We start from the raw sequence: 20,317 nt of genomic DNA, 5'->3' as shown, positions 1-20,317 counted from the left end.
ACAGAGCAGCCTGTCTTGAAATGGGACAGGCTAGAAGAATACTATGAAATGTAATTATATGTAGTACCGAACTCATTAAGTTGGTTCACACACATATCTTTATGTCTATTGAAAAGACTCTTACAAACAATTGAAGTAATGCCATTGGCTCACCAACATGAAATGTGTAAATACGTGGAGGTTACATGTATATGGCATTGAACATTACACCCATCATATTTGTTAAAATATAAACTAGTAAACAAACCAAGGTAGCTATTTGAAAATACTTTCATAAAGAGAAGCATCCCCCTACATCCCATTCCTTAAAGTATTTTCAAGTGTTACAAGAATAATTTAAAACCATACAACTGATTAAAATCCAACAATAACCAAGTCTATGATATAAATACAAGTATTACAGTCACATTTCACAATCATCTCGGGGGAGGGTGGGGTGTGGGGTGTGTGGTTTTTTAGCCTATAGCTAGTGGTTAAAATGTTCGCTCATCACCCAGAAGACCCTGTTTTGATTCCCCACATGGGTACAGCCCATTTCTGGTGTCCCCCGTTGTGATATTGCTGGAATATTGCTAAAAGTGGTGTAAAACCATACTCACTCACAATCACCTCAAATGTCACCTTGAATGTTGACATAGCACTAACATTAAACATGGCAGTAATTATAACCAGACATGAAAATAAGGAATACCTTGCATCATATATGAGTAAAAATAAGTGAAACATGTTTTACAGCTACATGAACACTGACATCAACTTTAATGATCATGACCAAAACCTTCAAAGAACAGGGTATCCATTCGAAAGGAGAAGGCACATGTCATGTTTAATTATGCATGTGTGAATTCCTTCTTAGAACCTGTGTTGTCTTTTACCAAAACAATTCCCCAGGACTAATGAAGAATAATCTCATTAATCTTTGTGTTGTAGTCATTACGGAAACAACACTGTTTCAGTGGGCTGCACATCTTGTTTATAAATTATTACCTTTATCAAATGATTTGGTATGAACTCATGATAGGTAACTACATTTAACATAATGTCCTCCAGAAACAAAATCTGGCAAAATCTGGAGCAACAAAAACTGACAAAGCTGAATATTTCAAGATGGGGGAATTTTCTTTTTTCTAAGACTAACAGCATACACATTAAATATTTAGATGTAACATCACATGTCATACATTATTCACATATCATGAATTACACATATAAAACTTCCTTCGTTCTGGCAAAGGGCAACAGTTTTACATGCCTTCCATGGCAGACATGCAGAGACTTAGTTGCCAGTATGTCCAGCCTTAATTAAGTACTAACTATCACAAAAGTAATATAACAGCCAGTATCATGAAATACAAGAAATATGGCATAACTTTACTATTCCATTGTTTACTACATGCCACATATACTAATATCAAACCATCAAACTATATCAAATCATACTTATAAATCACATTGTCATGCAGTGTAAAAAAAAATGTCACTGAAAAGGTGGTCCAATTGTTCAGCAGGACAATAAGCACAAATGGGGAACAGAAAAGCACAAAATGTTTGTGTGGGAAAATTAATGGAAACTTCTGTTCTGCTGGCAAAATAAATAAAAATTCTTGTTGAGACTATTTTACTGCTTCAAAACAGAAGTTCCTTAATTTGTCTCCATTATGGAGGTGTTACTCAGCTGACATCAGAATGCCAGAACAATTATCAAAATACATCAAACAAATCAGTAAACTGCATAATGAATGCACTTGAATCATTCCTGTAGTCCATCAAGATAACTGTCATCACTTGTCATCTACAGTGATGGGGACACCTCTTCCTGGTACTTGGTCAGCATCATATTCTGTTGATTTGCATTCCGGTTAACCTCTTGAGGTAATATGTGGCTGCTCTGAAGTACAAAAAGATAGAAGTGTTTATATTTATATTGAACAATTTTTATGGATAACAACTTCTTTTATTTTATAAGTATGACGTTTTGATAAGATTCTTGTACCATTGTGAACGAATGCTTGGACAAGGTGAACTACCATACATGTATATCATGTACCTGCATCACAATATTTGGTCATATTTGGGAAACTGTGTTATACATCAACCGAGATACATTAACTCAGTTAATGTTTTATGCTTGTTAAAAAATAGCAACAGTCAGTTTCAATGAGATAATAATAGCATTAGCAAGCTAATTTTCTTTTGGCAGTACAACCTTAAGTCCAACAAAAATCACAAGGGGGAGGAGGGAGAGGAGTTTGATGATTTTTATGGAGAAGCATGTACAATCTGAGTAACTTAAAATTTATGTACAATGGAAGTGACCCCCCTCCCATGTACAAATACAATTATGCCCCCTCCCCTCCCTCGCCTTCACATTAATTTGTATATTTATAATTTAAATATAATTATGTACAAAATTGCTGCCCTGCCTGAGTACATGTGTACAAAATGCACGACTACCCCTACCTCCCAGAAGAAAATGGGTGACCCCTCCCCTTAAAATCATCACCACCCCCACCCCTCAAAATCAATCAATCAATCAATCAATCAATCAATCAATCAATCAATCAATCAATCAATCAATCAATCAATCAATCAATCAATCAATCAATCAATCAATCAATCAATAAATAAATAAAATAAATAAATAAATAAATAAATAAATAAATAAACATCTGTGCATAAAACAAGCATCACCCTCTATTTCTACCAATTAATTTCGTCTGAAATAAAATTCTCAACTCTTTCGAAAAAATAACCTTTATGATTTGATAGAGCAAGCATTTAACATTTCAAAGCGAAAACATCATTGAATTTTGATTAGGATAATTGCCCATATTAAAAACAGGTGTTTTGAAAAGTGAAAGTAATAATTGATTGTTGTGTGGCCTATACATTCGTTATTTATTGTGAATGGATGAAAGTTTGTAAACTAAGATTTAGAAAAAGTTACAGTCAAACTAAAAAAAAGGCAAATTTTAAAATGCAGTAAAAGTTGCTTTACAAACAAAACAAACAGATTTTAGCTGTAATTATCAGTATCCGGCAAGGGGAAGTGTTTATTCATTACAATAAACTCAAAATCATAAAACATTTATTCCAAAATCTTATTAATGTGGCCTTTTTCAGTTTTGTCAATTAGCAATCTGAATTGTTGGAAAGATGTCTGAATCTTTGACATTCGGATTCTTCCTGATTATGCGTAATTAAAGCTTACTTGATGTGTAAATGTCATCTTGGTATATAACTGAATTGTTATTCTTAGTCAAAACGTAATTCAATTGTGTAGTTTGAGCAGGAGAGGAATAATTATTTTGGATAAAATTTCAGTCCAATCACATTTTAATCAACATATTCTTTCATAATTGATGGCTATACCCTAACTTAAATAAGCATCAATCTTATTTTCAAAATAAATAAATAAATAAATAAATAAATAAATAAATAAATAAATAAATAAATAAATAAATAAATAAATAAATGAAATAAATAAATAAATAAATAAATAAATAAATAAATAAATAAATAAATAAATAAATAAATAAAATGTAACAAAAGCCATAAATAATGAACGTTCCCTTAAATGGACATTACATTACCCTAATTTTTCTGAAGCATCACAATGAATAAATAAATAAATAAATAAAAAAATAAATAAATAAATAAATGATAAAAAAATAAAATGTAACAAAAGCCATAAATAATGAACGTTCCCTTAAATGGACATTACATTACCCTACCTTTTCTGAAGCACAATGAATAAATAAACAGACAAACAGACAGACAGACAGACACACACACACAGACACACACACCCAGACAGAGACAGGCACACACAGACAGAGGCAGACACACACATACAGACACACACACACACACACACACACACACACACACACACACAGACACACACACAGACAGACAGACACACACAGACAGAGGCAGACACACACACACACAGAGACAGACACAAACAAACAAAGAAACACACACAAACACACACACACACAAACAAACACACACACAAACAAACAAACACACAAAACAAACAAACAAACAAACACACAAATAAATAAATAAATAAATAAAATAAAGCAATGTAACAAAAGCCATAAATAATGAACGTTCCCTTAAATGGACATTACATATCCACTTTTTTCTATTCTGCACCAAGATGTAACATGTTGCATCATGTTTCTTTTACAAATGTTTCCAAACTGATCTCATTTTGGTGGTTTTGAGACAGTGCAATAGATATGCAGTTAGCTGCCCTTCTTGTTCCAAATTTCAACATCACAAAATGAGGCCTATAGCTCCAGTTCTTTTACAGTTTGTACCTTCTAGTATCCCCCCCCCACATACACATTTTCATGAGTATCACAAATATTCTTCAATGTATGTACAAATGTAGCATTTATCAACTGAGACAATAAACCATTTCAGAAAAATGAATGATGTGACAAAATGCCATATCTGAAGCCAAATGAGAAACTGACACAACCTCATACTTAGCATTTACATACCAAATTATGATTCATCTTGAGTTTATTAGTCCCATATACTATACCCATCAGCTAATACCTTTCTTGGTGTCATCACATCTACTCTTGTTTGGAGTCTGTTCTCCCCTTCCTGAAAAGTAAAATTATTTATCACCAAGTGCAAACATGTTCCTTTAGCATAAAGCAATGCTTACCATTATAATATTTCTTAAAAGTGTCTCAAATTGTAATAACCTTTTTTGTCATGGGTTTCTCCTTCTTTTGCATCTGACAATGAGTCTGTTAGGACAATACATGTGAAAAAATATGATATTTTACCTACTTTGGTACAAATCCAGGCATCAGCAATGTTTTCATTTCAGGGTACATATAAGAGTGAGTAGGTGAGTTAAGTTTTACGCCACACTCAGCACTATTCCAGCTATATGGCAGCGGTCTCTGAATAATCGAGTCTGTACAAGACAACCCAGTGATCAACAGCATGAGCATCGATCTACCCAATTGGGATAAGATGACGTGTCAACCAAGTCAGCAAACCTGACCACCTGATCCTGTTAGTCGCCTCTTACGACAAGCATGGGTTACTGAAGATCAATTCTAACCTGTATCTTCATGGGTTCATATAAGAGTGGATCATTGTAAATGGTTAAATATGTACTGTTTCTTTGTTGGCTCTAGAAATTGCAAAATATCAACAAATGCTTCATCACACACAAATTACCTCTTGCATTTAGGCACTATATACCATCCATACCTGTGCTGACCATGAACTTGTTTAAACAGTGATGATTTTATTTACCACTAAGTTACCATCAACCAATGTTCATCCAGTGACATAAAAATCAGTCGAGTGCAATTTTTTGTTATTAGAAATTTACCTATGAGAGAGAGAGAGAGAGAGAGAGAGAGAGAGAGAGAGAGAGAGAGAGAGAGAGAGAGAGAGAGAGAGAGAGAGAGAGAGAGAGAGAGAGAGAGAGAGAGAGAGAGAGATTCCTATTTGAAATCGATGGCAATAACACATTCTTTAAATAAAACAACTATTTGACACAATCCAGCTTGATCATATAACCTCGGGAACATTGATAAGAAAGGTTACTGTCATAAAAACATTAGCCCTCTCAAAAGTAGTACATATTTTAAGCTCATTGCCTAATCCTCCAGATCGCTTTAGCAAGTTTCTTGAAAAGATACTTTTCAAATTCATTTGGAATGGTAATAATGATAAAATAAAAAGAATCACAATGAAAAGATTAAAGGCTGAAGGGGGACTGGGTATGGTTGATATAAAAACATTTATTGAAGCTCTAAAATTATCCACTCTTAGACAATAATTACTGTAAAAAATAATCCAACAATAATCCTTTTAATATACCTTATAATGATATCTTCAAGTATGGAGCAAATATTCACAAAATACTTAACATTGAAAACCCTTATTGGAAAGATGTTTAAAAGCATGGAACAATTATTGCAAAAAGGTTAATGGTGATTCTGACAATACTGATCACATTCTTGCACAACCATTATGGCTCAATCATAATCATAAAAACACTTATATTAGACACTGGGCGGATAAGGGTTTATTGACAGTAAAAGATGTATGTGATGAGCATGGATTTATGCCTTTTGATAAGTTAAAGATACAATACAAAATAAGAGGGACACAATTAGACTATAACTATCTACTTCAAATCTGACCTGATATTTGGAAAAATGTTATTAAAAATACAGTTATCATTCCTTCCTACAATTCATACATCAATGTTTACCAAAGAATTGAAAATTTTATAATAAATTGTATATTTATATACTTATCCTATCTCACGGTATGCACCATCTCTCTCTTCTACGACCATGTGTGGAAACGTGCTGTCAGCTAAGTTGAGTCAAATCTAACTGGCCTCTGACCCGCCTTGACCTCTGCCTTCACCCCGACATCAATGCCTGTCAATCATCCATCAAAGCGTGCGGCTCGCCTAAACGATCACATGACCACCTCTACTTGTCATTCTCGTCTTGGAGCTTCCAGTAATCTGTGATGTGGGGCAGGTCGGGTGGGTCCTAACGCGTGTGATAGGACAAGTATATAAATATACAATTTATAATAAAATTTTCAAATTTTTAAACTTATCCTATCTCACGGTATGCATACTCCCACGGTTGGTAGGCGGGTTGCAGATTACCCGGTTACTACTACCACCGGGAAAACTCATAACTCAAGGAGGCCATGAGAAAGCAACCAACTCCCGATATGCAAACTCCAAACTTGAGATGGTTTTTTTGTTGTTTTTTTGTTGTGTTTTTTTTCAGGTAACCCCTTGGCTTACACAGCACAAAAACTCTAAGGAGTGGGCGCTCCCGAGTTAATGTGGTTTTCAGCCGCAACTTTTGACAAGCAAAAGGACGCAGTTTGGCAAGTAGGCCCCACCACCCCGCGATTTATCAGGTGACCCCAGTGAATTAAAGTCCAGGACCTTAATCTGGACAGTCCCTGCTTCGAAACTATCCCCCACAGACACACGCTGGAAGGCGGTGAAAGAAGGAATAGCCCGGTTGCTCAACTAGTTTAACGTTCAGTACCAATCTCCCTAACTTACCAAAGGTGAGAAAGGACTTAGGAGCAGAACGCTTTGAAAACCATACAGGTAATCGGGATCAACACTTCACTGACGTGATTGCTCAAAGAGTAGAGGTCAGTAAGCGGAATGTCAACCTTCTCTACATGTAGTACAGGACTTGCCTCATAGTCTTCTCGCCATGGTGTGACAGTACCAACACGTCCTAGTTCTCTAGGTGAGAAGGGTCTAGACCCAGGTCAAAAAGTACCAAGATAAGGATAACATCGATATCATTTATTATGTACAGAGCAGAACCGACCGAAGAAGGATTGCTTTATCTGCGAGCACGGGCCGAAGACAGTTGCTGTGCCAGAACCAAGGGGCCGAATTGATGTAGTCCTTCCACATCTGTCAGTGAGAGGTCCCGTAGGTAGTGTGAGGAGAACACAGTATCCGATCTCCAAAAAAACAGCCCTCCATGATGGACTGAAGGGAACAATTCCTGTGAAGAGCCATGGTTGACGCAAGAGCTTGGGTCTCATGAGGCTTGGCCATTGCTGGCGGAGGTAGGTTAGCAAAGGTATAGGCACGCAGGATCGTAGTTCTCATCCCAAAAGCCAAGGTAGTACGGGAGACTTCCAAAGTCGAGGCAGTAGATATTGGGATGAACAGTCTCTTACGTAGTCTTCGACGATCCTGCGAGGCAGCTAGATAAATCCTTTAAGTTTCCTGGAGGTCCGGAGATGTTGAAGATATTCTGCCACCATCTGCGGGGATACCAGTAGGAGACAAGATGCCCTTCTTCCTGCAATAAGCTTCAAAACTTTTCCACTTGTCATCGTAGAGTGACCTGGTAGAAGAACGATGAGCTGTAGTGATGGCAGTGGCAACACGTAAAGAATAACCCATAGCCGTTAATGATTGATGTAGATGCGTCAGCAGAGTCCAATGGAGTTGATCGGAGTGTGGATGAACCAATAGATCGGGTCGATTGGGGAGCGGCACGGGATCTGGTTCGGCTAAGTCTTGAAGATTTATGAACCAACTTTTGGCCGGCCAGTAGGGCGCAACCAAAAGCAGAGTTATCCTTCGAGTTGCATGCAATTTCACCAGAATGCGAGGAAGAAGGGCCACTGGCGGAAACGCGTAAGCGTTCAGATCTTCCCACGGAATGGCCAGAGCATCCAGGTCCCAAGCTAGAAGATCCGGTATTGGTGACACAAACCGAGGTAGCTGATGATTGAACCTCGTGGCAAAGAGATCTACTGTTGGAAAGTCATTGGAAGGCAAAGAGTCTGAAACACCTGGGGATGTAATTTCCATTCCGTTGGAGAGGGACGACTTGGTTGAGACAGAGCATCTGCGATGACATTTTTCACCCCAAGAATGTGGTTGGCCCGCACCAAGATTTTGAGAGAATCCACCAGGTTGAAGAATCGTTGTGTCCACTGTAGAAGCCGTGGAGACCCTGTTGACTCCATTCTGTTGATATGCTACACCACCGCTGCGTTGTCCGATCTGACCATGAGAGAGGTTGATTGTAGAGCATTCTGCCAGTGACTGATTGCTAGAATCACTGCCATGAACTCCAGAATATTGATGTGAGAAGCGTGATCTTCGGAAGATGGGCTACTTCCCTAATCGCCCCGTTGAACAGAGAATTGCCCGACCAGGGTGGGCGAAACAGGTCCGTTCTGAATCTGTCTTCCCAGGATGAAAATTGTAACGGTCCTCTACCCCTCATAGCCGTGACATAGGAGAAGAAATGAGCCAAGAGATCTAGGATGGTTTGGAATTGTTCCTGCAATAACACCATAGCTGCTCGGATGTATGCTTGCTGATGGGTTGTAGCATGTACGACAGACATGACCACCGCTTCAGTAGTTGTCAACATTAAGTTCAATGGAGCCATAATCTTCCTTATGGACGCATCTTAATGTATCAGTTCATGGTCTTCGACCAGAAAGGGCGAATAATCTGTCTGTTTCGTCCCCAACAGCGTGATATCATCATCTACTGGAGGAGAGGCAATCATAGATGACAATCCATGTACATGAGCCGATGCCAAGTTGAAGCGAGGCGCAGCAAAACCATCTTTAATCTTCCTCAAACTAGCAAAAGCCTCATCCAGGGACGCAGTCAGCTGAGTGATGCATGGTCGGGGAGGGAACATGACAGAAGCAAAGTCTCCAGTCTTCAGATCAAAACTGGATAAAATGTCATCCTTTGAAGTACTACGCTGTAACTTGAGGTTATCAGCAATCCAGATAAGTAGCTGAGGTGAGTCAACAGCATCCACACTCACATCCGAAGGAGACATACTTCCTGAAGACATAGACGGCGTTGTTGAACGTAGAATCTCTTGCACAGGCACCGCTGGCGTAGTCGAAATCCCTGATGACTGAGTAACAGGAGATGACACTGGCTCCTGATGCTGTAGCTGATGCTACCACCAACACAAAGGCATCAAAGTCCATAGGTTGAGACGTTGCCCCCTCAGACACTGGATTCCAGGAAACCAGCAAAACAGATCTCGCCGTCGAAACTGTAGCAGAAGGAACTGATGAAATTGTAGCAGCCCCAGAGGGAAGATGAGGTATGTCACGCAGCGAGGATGAACATACAGCTGATTGAGTCACGCCCACATGAGATGATGGCACTTGTGTGGTAAACGCTGAAACCTGAGGAAGCGTTGAACCATGAACCACTCCAGCAGCTTGAGACCGTACCGCACCAGGAACACCATAAGTAAGCGTTGAGCCAGGTGGCCCATAAGTGAAACTCGCAATAGGAATCCCTGGAGTGAGCGTTGATCCAATAACGCTATGAGTAAGCGTCGAACCAGGACGGCCGTGAGCGAGCGCTGAATTAAAAGCAGCATGATGAAGCGTCGAACTAGTAGGGAGCGTCAAACCGGAAACGCCAGGAGCAAATGCCGAACCAGGAGGAAGCGTCGAACCCTGAACACCGGGAGCAAGCGTCGAACCGGGTGGAAGCGCCGAACCAGGATGAAGCGCTGGACCGGGAGTGAGTGCCGCACCAGGAGTCCTAGGAAGGGGGTGCCAAACCGTGAATACCATGAGCAAGCGCCGAGCCAAGACCAACATTAGTGAGTGCCAAACCGGGAATCCTGGGAGGAAGCGCCGAACTAGGAACACCATAAGGAAGCGTCGAACCAGATGCAAGCGTCAAACCAGGACCACTGGGAGGAAACGCAAAACCATGAAGCGCCGAACCGGAGTAAACACTGAACCAGGAATACCAGGGTTAAGCGCCGAACCAGGAGGAAGCGCCGAACCAGGAAAACAAGGGTTAAGCGCCGAACCAGGAGGAAAACAGGAGGAAGCGCCCGAACCGGGAAAGTTAAGCGCGAACCAGGAGGAAGCGCCGAACCGGAAAACAAGGGTTAAGCGCCGAACCAGGAGGAAGCGCCGAACCGGGAAAACAAGGGTTAAGCGCCGAACCAGGAGGAAGCGCCGAACCGGGGAAAACAAGGGTTAAGCGCCGAACCAGGAGGAAGCGCCAAAACCGGGAAACAAGGGTTAAGGGTTAAAGCGCCCAGGAGGAAGCGCGAACCAGGAGGAAGCGCCGAACCAGGAGGAACAAAAGGGTTAAGCGCCGAACCAGGAGGAAGCGCCAAACCGGGAAACAAAGGGTTAAGCGCCGAACCAGGAGGAAGCCGCCGAACCGGGAATACCAAGGGTTAAGCGCCAGCCGAACCAGGAGGCCGAACCGGGGAAAACAAGGGTTAAGCGCCGAACCAGGAGGAAGCGCCGAACCGGGAAAACAAGGGTTAAGCGCCGAACCAGGAGGAAGCGCCAAACCGGGAAAACAAGGGTTAAGCGCCGAACCAGGAGGAAGCGCCAAACCGGAAAACAAGGGTTAAGCGCCGAACCAGGAGGAAGCGCCGAACCGGAAAACAAGGGTTAAAAAACAAGGGTTAAGCGCCGAACCAGGAGGAAGCGCCCGAACCGGGAAAACAAGGGTTAAGCGCCGAACCAGGAGGAAGCGCCAAACCGGGAAACAAGGGTTAAGCGCCGAACCAGGAGGAAGCGCCGAACTGGGAATACCAGGGGTAAGCGTCGCACCGGGAGGAAGTGCCGAACCGGGGAAACAAGGATTAAGCGCCGAACCAGGAGGAAGCGCCAAACCGGGGAAACAAGGGTTAAGCGCCGAACCAGGAGGAAGCGCCGAACCGGGAAAACAAGGGTTAAGCGCCGAACCAGGAGGAAGCGCCGAACCGGGAAAACAAGGGTTAAGTGCCGAACCAGGAGGAAGCGCCGAACCGAGAAAACAAGGGTTAAGGCGCCGAACCAGGAGGAAGCGCCGAACCGGGGAAACAAGGGTTAAGCGCCGAACCAGGAGGAAGCGCCAAACCGGGGAAACAAGGGTTTAGGGCCGAACCAGGAGGAAGCGCCGAACTGGGAATACCAGGGGTAAGCGTCGCACCGGGAGGAAGCGCCGAACTGGTAGTAAGCGCCGAATCCTTCCAAAGCGCCACACTGGAAGAGAGCGGTGCTCTGAGTAGCCACGTGGGATCCGTGACAAGTGGCGCTCTGCCCGTATATAACTGTCTTAATGAGAGTGCCATTCCCGAGGTAAGCGCCGCTCTGGTTGAAAGCGCCACACTGCCTGTAACCGTCACTTGTGATGTAATAGTATGAGTAGTCGCCACCTCCGACCCATTAGGGCGTTGAGTCACATTTACCAACAAGGATGGCCGAGGTTGTATGTCAGATGTAGACAAAACAACAATACGTGGAGGTGACGAATCTTCCAAAGTAATAGAACTAGACGAATGGGGTCAGAACAGTTGAAGCACAGAAAATCTTCTTTAGGAGATTTGGATTTAGAACGTATTGCAGATTTTATTTGGTGATCTAATTTAGAACACTTCAGCTCCAATGGACCTTCCGATGGATTCCTCGGATCTCTATCTGCCTTGCGCCTGCTAGCTACCCGACGATACTCTGAGAATGCATCGTCGTCCAGGTTAGCACATAAACTACAACGTTTTGACCAATCGCATCGTTCATGGCAATCCACGCAAGAGTTATGAGGGTCTGCTGCCGAATTGTTACTATTGCATCTATCACAATGTTTGCGTTTCTTTGAAGTGTGACGATTTGCTTTCCCCATAGTAGAAAACACAAACAAAAAACTCTCTTAAACAGCGTGGCGACAAGAAAGAGAAAGACAAGTAGAGGTGGTCATGTGATCGTTTAGGCGAGCCGCACGCTTTGATGGATGATTGACAGGCATTGATGTCGGGGTGAAGGCAGAGGTCAGGGCGGGTCAGAGGCCAGTTAGATTTGACTTAACTTAGCTGACAGCACGTTTCCACACATGGTCGTAGAAGAGAGAGATGGTGCATACCGTGAGAGATATATTAAAGCCCTCAAAGGGTTCAAGATTACTTAATGACAAGTGTATTTCTAAAAAATGACAAACTTGAGATTTGTACTAAATGGGAAATGATATTCAATGATTGTGAATTTTCAATACACATTTCTGCAAATAGTTATTTATACTAAAATATAATTATTCAAAATGAACCTGACTGACAATGATTTGTCTACCGTTAGTTTGCAATGATGTTTCTGAGAGCAATTGTTGTGCTTGTTAGGACTGTTGTGAAACCATAAAATTCTGGAATGATCTCGAAATCAATTAATGACTATTTACCATGAAAAATAAACATTACAAAATATTTGATTTGGTTTGGTACATTACATAATGATGTATTACTAAATCAAATCATTATCTCTGCCAAAAAAAATATCAATTTATGTAAATTTAAAAAAATCAATTCCAAAATTCATTAAATATAAAATGGCATCAAAAGAGATATTTTCTATTCAAAACTTTATTTTCAAGGGAAACAATGAAATTGATAAATTCAGTCTTAAGTCTCAAATGGAATTCACTCATGCCAATATTCAGCAACAAATTATAATCACATCTTTACACCTTTTCTGTGTTTGTTGTTACTGTATACCTTTGACTATGGGAACAAATAAAAAAAATATATAAAACAACATGGGAATGTTAAGATACAATATGAATACACTTTGTCAAACTGATTTTAAATCATAGCTTTTGTGCAAAGAGTAACAAGAGGGCACAGAAATCTACATCCTTTTCCCTTTCAATGGTGCATAAAATCACCAGAAGTGTAAACATAAGAGAACATACCATTAATCCTAAAGCATTAATGAGCACAAGTTACATAATAATGACTACACCGAAATCTTTCACTCACTCCCTACTCTTAAAGCTTTCAATACCTTGTAATGCCATGAATCAGAAATGGTACCCTGGTACTTTTCAGTGACTGAGTTTTGCATTTTACAGCAAAGACTGAAGTCATAAATTCATAATAATAATAATCATAATAATGTAGCATTCATCAGTCCTTTAATGTTTGTATGACGCTGTACCTTTCTTTTTAATTGACTCTGCATTATAATTAACATCCCAGACTACTCCAGCTGTACCATAAACTAGTTTACCAAGACTGACTACCTCCTGGTCACCTGACTCAACATAGGGATTTTTTCCTGGGGATCTATTTTCACCTATATAGATACAGCACTGTTGTATGACATGGGATAACAGATGTGCCCACTTGCCTTATTAAATGCTAAATCTAAAAATTCAACAGTGCCCCTGCATACAGTTCAGATTGCTCCTCTTCACAGCAAGAATAGGCATCAACTGAATTCCAAGCTTTTCCTCAACAAACTGTTGATCTGGACTGGGGGGCAACCCAACATGGGATGGGATGGTGAACAACCTGTAAACATATGAAGTTATTTATACACACAAACATTTGTTTTTAATGCCATAATATAAATAATAACTGCATCCAGGTGCTGATGTTTTCTGAGTAACCATGAAGGGATGCACAAAATAGACACAGATGTTGAGATTTAACTTAAAAATGCCTTATGTGACAATTGAGGTTAAAATGTAACATCAAAACAGAAAAGTCTAACTACAGTATATAACATTGCCAAAAAGGAGCATACCTGTTAAGGTGTCATGACAGAAAGATGTGAACTGTCAAATACATTGATTCACTCAATGGAAAAATAACAAATACATCTTCAGCCATGCATGTGCAAATGAAACTAGCAAAATATCTCTATAATCCTAACAAAAGTGGGGTCAATTGTCTGATTGTGACTATGGCATACAGTGTTCATGAATTACTACCAGTTTGTGGTGGTACCAACGGTTCACAAAAAAGCTGAGCCTATATTGCCTGACCAGTGAGTGGGAACCTGCAAGTCCAATACATCTGTTCTGTGTTTGTGGCTCTGCCCTAACGTTGATATGTTCCAACTTACACCAACAATAATTTCCTTCATATCAAGCATCAGGAAGATGCCTTTACATCTGTGACCTTAACCATGGACATGACCTTTATAGATTACATATCATATTTCAGATCCCATATATATTATTTGTTATTTATCTCCTACTCTTCCCTGATATTAGGGATGGTGAGTTAAGACTTATGACAATTATTGTTCCCATCTCAGTGCATAATTAGTAGTGTTGGGAATTGGTTAAAATTGATCATTGGTCCATTAAAACCGATCAATCATCGAAAATAATTGGTTAGGATCATTTATCAAATGTTCCTGTTACCTTTGTTAATGCACAAAATAATTTACAAAAAAAAACATGTAGTTCTTTGGGTTTGGGGGTAAATTGCACAAAATGCATTTTCATACTTCACATATTTAAAGGATGGTTAGTATGTGAGGAACATAAATTTCCAGGAGTCTTTAAGATAAATTCAATCATGACTTGGAACAAGCTTGTAGTGCTTATGAAATGTAAATAAAATGACTCAGACAAACCAACCTTGTGAAAAAATATTGTTAATGCAAACAAGTGTTCCAAAACTGCTTGTGTTCGATTATGAGAAAACATTTTCGATTGCTTGGTCATTTAGTCACTGCGACCAATCTTCGATTATTTCAATTAATCAGACCACCACTAATAATTGGTTGACTGCTCACTTAAACTCAGAGCCTTGGTCACATTGTGGTATTCTTGGATTTCCCCATCCATACTCAAGGTAGATCCTATGTAGTTGATCCACAAAGTCAATGGTATGTTGCCCCACTGGTGTTTTCTATATCAGGTTTCAAATTTGCTTCATTAGGAAATTTGGGATAACAATTGCCTGTCACCCTGCTGATCAATAAACTCCTGTACGGATTGCTAAGAATTTTTCAGCATAATACCGGTTTATCAATGTTCTGATATTTTCGGAATTTCGGATCCTGAACCCAACAAACGCTGTGTAAATTTGTGGATATGACATTATGAAGTCCAGACTGAGGAATCACTATTTTCCTGTCCCCATCAATAATTTCCAGTCTGTATTTTCCATGGACAGGGTTGTGGATTTCTTTCAAAGGTAAATCAAACTTGTTCATTTTCTTACAAAAATGATAAAACTTGACAATCTTACTTTTCTGGGGAATGTCACCTCCTTCAAGTTTTAATCTAAGGCAGTCGTGATGTCATTTGAAATAACACCAATGCTTCTATTTCTTGAAGGTTGAGCCTGAAATGCATCAAAATCCATCATTAGGTTCAATTGTACCTCATATGTTTGTTTCTATTTTATCTCACATTATGTGATTAATGTTAATAATGTTATATAATTTATTGAGTCATCTTACAAAAGTTATTAACAAATGTATACAATACAAAAGGTACACACAAGGACCCTCTTTATTCTATATGGAGTGTTATTCCACACAAAAAAATGAAAAGAATAAGACAAACCAAACTGAGGTAAAACATATTTTAATGTGGTTGCCTCATCAGCATTAAGATTACTCTTTAGAGTTTATTTGGGTAAACATACTGACAGTATGGTACAATGAACATATCACTGCACAATAGATTATAACATAATAAACACATATGAAACACATAAACAGTCACTGAACACTATATTAATGCACACCATTATTAACATACCATATCAAGATGTAATCACACCCAAATAGTTCAGCTGCTGCCTATACTTAATATGTGGCTGATTATGAATTAGGGCAAATGAGACACTAACATGACTAACAATTATCTTCAAACTAAGAAACAAAGGCTAGGTTCTGTACGTACTGTTAGGATGGATTACTTGTTGAAGTGGTAGTACATCTCAGTGATGTATTAATGGTAATCATAATAATTATAAAGCCTTTTAAAATGGAAAAGAAACATATATTATCCGAGTCCTTCAAATCCATTAAATCCTTTCTTCAATATACATAATAATTGTCAAAACATATCACATTTATAAAAGTTGTACACATGAAACCATGTTATATGCAAGATTACACTTTCTCAGTAAAATACACATTCTAGACATGTTTGGGGTTCAGTCCCATCCAGGATTTGAACCGACTCTCTCCACCAAATCGCCAACATACAAAGTCAGTGATCTAGCCAACTCAGCTGTGAACATAATTATATTGTCAGACTTTCACCACACCTAGTCAAATACATCCAAAATGGCCTTTGGTCCAAAATGTGTTTTACATGCTCTCACATTGAACAGAGTAAATGACATGGCAACTAAATAATATTTCACATATGGTAGTCTCCAAAGCAGTTTGCAAAAGAAAATTATTTAAGTGATAAACAGCTGGTGTTTCCTTTTCATATATTTTGCTGTAATCTTCAGGTTATTATAAATATGAAATATGAAATGGATACTTACATGCACTTACATGTTGCATGAAATATCACTAAACTACATAAGTCAATAATGCCTTGTCTTCCTATGTGATGTTTATATGTGTACTTATGACCCTTCTGCAGCTGCCCTTAAACGTACAGAAAGGTCTTAATGTTGAAAAAAATGGAGACATCTACACTAGGCAAATCTGTGATTTATGTACTGTATGTGTACATGTGAGTGAGAGAGTGAATTTAGTTTTATGCCGCATTTAGCAATATTCCAGCAATATCACGGCAGGGGACACCAGAAATGGGCTTCATCCATTTGGGGAATCGAACCTGGGAAGCAAACTTAAACCAGTGGGCTACCCCATGCCCTGTATATGTGTACATGTCACTTAAAAAAATTTAAAAAGAATTGGATGAAGCTTCAATACTTTTCCCTGTCCAACATGTCAATATGGCACAAGATACAGAGAGATTTGTTACACTGAAAGACCTGTAAGAGGTAAATTATGTCTATTTCATTAATGTTTTGCAAATTGTATTTCTGCATTAATAAAGAATGTTTTATAATCATACAGATACCATGGGAGTTTATTCATTTGTCACAAAAAAAGAGTGTCATGGGATAATTTCACGCAACATCATATTTCGAATGACAGAAAATCTTTAAACCTCAAAACTAGTAACTATGCAACTTCCTGTTCATTAATGGTCAGTTGTTTGCCTTCCTCTGCTGACATCATCAAATCATAGCAGAGTCTGCTACATTAATAGAATATGGTTTTGATATTCATGACCTGATGTGATTGAGATAGTTTAAAACTGTTTCAACACACACTCCTGCATTGCTTATTATGTAAACAAACAACTGTCCAGGTTTGATAAACCATTTATGAGAGGGCTAACACCAGTGTCTGATCTTTAATTTATCCCCAAAGTCATTTGTGTAAGCATCTTTGATGTAGGCTGGTGATCTAAGTGGAGAGGAATCAGAAACATTGTTCAAAGTTAGAAAGCACAGAATTCAGGCCAGAAATTGGCCAGGGTCACATGAAACAGCTTTAAAGTCCTGACATATGTAAGGCTGAATAATGAATTTTGCCAGAAAGTATAAAGTAAGGGGTTGGAATATGCCTAGCAATGTGAAACACTGACCAAAGAACCCTAATGCCTGTTAAAGCCAGGAAATTGAAATTTAAACAGATGAAAGCTCTTTGAGACAACAGCATGAAACGAAATTACACATGAGTCTATCAATTCATCAAGCTAAGACTTTGAAATACTTCCATGAAATAAAACAAATTCACTGTTTGCTGTTTTGAGAATGCTAGACTTGCCAATTTCATATATGAAAAACAAAATGAAAAAAATCCAGATAACTTATGAAGTTTATTAGTTACCCTGCCCAAAAGTGATTATTATTCATCAGAAATATCTAATAGATGAGGTTGAGAGAGTTATGGAATTTGAGATAGAGCCTTCACTGGACTGGGGCACTTAAATGTACTGTATGTATCTACATGTTCAAGTACCACAACTTGTTCAAGGTGGTAGAGGATATCAAGGTGAAAGGAGGGTGCACACACTGCCAACATCAGACCGACTTGTTGAAACACAACATTGGATGTGAAGGCTTCTGATTCTGCTGTATGTGCAAAGATACACCTCCCCAGTCACCATCAGTCATTCTCCAAGCTGAAAATAGTGTCAAGATCATATTAAATGTTCAATCATAAAGACCATAACAGCCATGAGACAGTTTTTGAGAAACTAAATAATTGTTTGAAAGTCATGAGAGAAAAAAGTTTATTCATATGCAAAAAGGGTGTAACAGAAAGAATGGATCATATGCAACACTGTTTACTTAAAATAAGAGGGTTTTGTGACATATTGTGCCATCAGCAGTGAACACATTTAATACTCACAATACTCATATCATATGACTTTACACACAGACACCCAAATTGTGTCAGTGGTGACTTTATCCTAATTTGTTGTCAATTCATCGGTTTCAACAAATTTAGAAGCCAGGTAACCATTACCATGTGGGCTCTTGTCACTGTTAGACCACAAATCGAGGCTACATTCAAATCAAGGCCACTAAAACAATCCATTCAACTCAAGAAGCCCTAGCTTCACTCCCTTAAATTAGTCTCTATAACAATGCCAACTTGTATCCATGGTGAAACATAAATAGGAAAGCATATACATGTAATGTATGAATTACTAAAATGTGCACTCACCTTTACATGTTGCACAAAATCAAATGTTTTCCCATTAACTTCCAAAGCAACATTAAAAACAACCAGGCTGTTAACGGCCAATACATGTAGTACATATAGCCTCAGACCACTTTACTATCTACAGTGACATGCCATGGCCAGAGCACCATAATTAATATCTGTCCTAGGCTGTCCTGGGGCATGCTGACCAACCTATTACTTCTCACTTACCCAGCAAAATATCGGTCTGGATCGAGCATTTCAATTTTGCTGTATCCACTGTCAACAACGGTCACCGGAATTTTTGAGCTGAAATACACTAAACAGCCTTGAACTTGGGGTCAAATCATGAAAGGCTGGAGTCAATAGCATGTGCAGATTGAGGACAAAAACAAATGGCAATAAAGTAAAATGTCTGATCTTTCATTTAAGCTGTCACAAGTCACCCTGAATAAATTAGCACAGACAAATCAGTGCATTTAAACAAGGCACTACATTCTCCTATTTTCCTTCCGGGTCATGGTAAAACTTAGAGGAGTAATACAGGAGTGTGAGAAGCGCCGACCCCAGTTTCGCACCAAAATGTAACCTACTTGAAAATATCTCTGCACACATTCTGCAGAAGCCATCAGGTTAAAAAGAAGCAACTACACATTGAAAAAATATGGTTAGTTTTAATTACTGGATGAATGCACATTTAAACAACATAAAATCATCCAATCACTGCTGTCATTTGATTCAGTCAGCACTGAAGGCTCTCTACGATGCTTTAAAATAAACAGGCACAGCAAAAACAACATGCATTTCATTTCCTACCAGTCCCCTGGGGTGCTTGGGGCTGGATGAAGCTCTCCTGGGCAGCTGGCAGAACCTCTGTGGTGCACACTGACTGTCCGCCTTGACGCGCCGAGGAAGTGGCCCAGCTTGGCTGAAATGGGAGAGAGATTGAATGAAATTTTCAGTCTAGAGGGGGTTGTACATGGTCAAAGGGATCAGGTGGGGCCTCTGCACCAGCCAAAAACAGCCAAGAGGGTCCAGGGAGGGGCCAAGACATCATTGTGCATTTAAGGTTTTCTGTGCACTTAAGGACTGCTATAGGAAACCTTAAGTGCACAGAAAACCTTAAATGCACAATGGACCTTTTTAAAAAAGGCACAGCAAAAACAACATGCATTTCATTTCCTACCAGTCCCCTGGGGTGCTTGGGGCTGGATGAAGCTCTCCTGGGCAGCTGGCAGAACCTCTGTGGTGCACACTGACTGTCCGCCTTGACGCGCCGAGGAAGCGGCCCAGCTTAGCTGAAATGGGAGAGAGAGTGAATGAA

General features: G+C 39.4%; 1 long non-coding RNA gene across 2 annotated transcripts; it reads right to left on the bottom strand.

Annotated features, from left to right (window-relative positions):
- Positions 1-1,359: 1,359 nt before the first annotated feature.
- LOC124277581 lies at positions 1,360-19,524 on the bottom strand. Of its 2 annotated transcripts, none has more exons than XR_006898865.1 (6): positions 19,225-19,524; positions 18,292-18,466; positions 15,546-15,641; positions 13,732-13,850; positions 4,576-4,626; positions 1,360-1,888 (listed from the first exon to the last, which is right to left on the bottom strand). It is a non-coding gene; the product is annotated as an uncharacterized LOC124277581 (long non-coding RNA). The 2 variants fall into 2 exon arrangements; XR_006898864.1 differs by lacking the exon at positions 19,225-19,524 and adding an exon at positions 19,015-19,182.
- Positions 19,525-20,317: the final 793 nt, after the last annotated feature.

This window comes from Haliotis rubra, unplaced genomic scaffold (assembly GCF_003918875.1).
Source record: "Haliotis rubra isolate DU_JTF1 unplaced genomic scaffold, ASM391887v1 Scf2238, whole genome shotgun sequence".
NCBI classification, from domain to species: domain Eukaryota; kingdom Metazoa; phylum Mollusca; class Gastropoda; order Lepetellida; family Haliotidae; genus Haliotis; species Haliotis rubra.
This window is presented reverse-complemented; position numbering and strand designations above follow the sequence as displayed.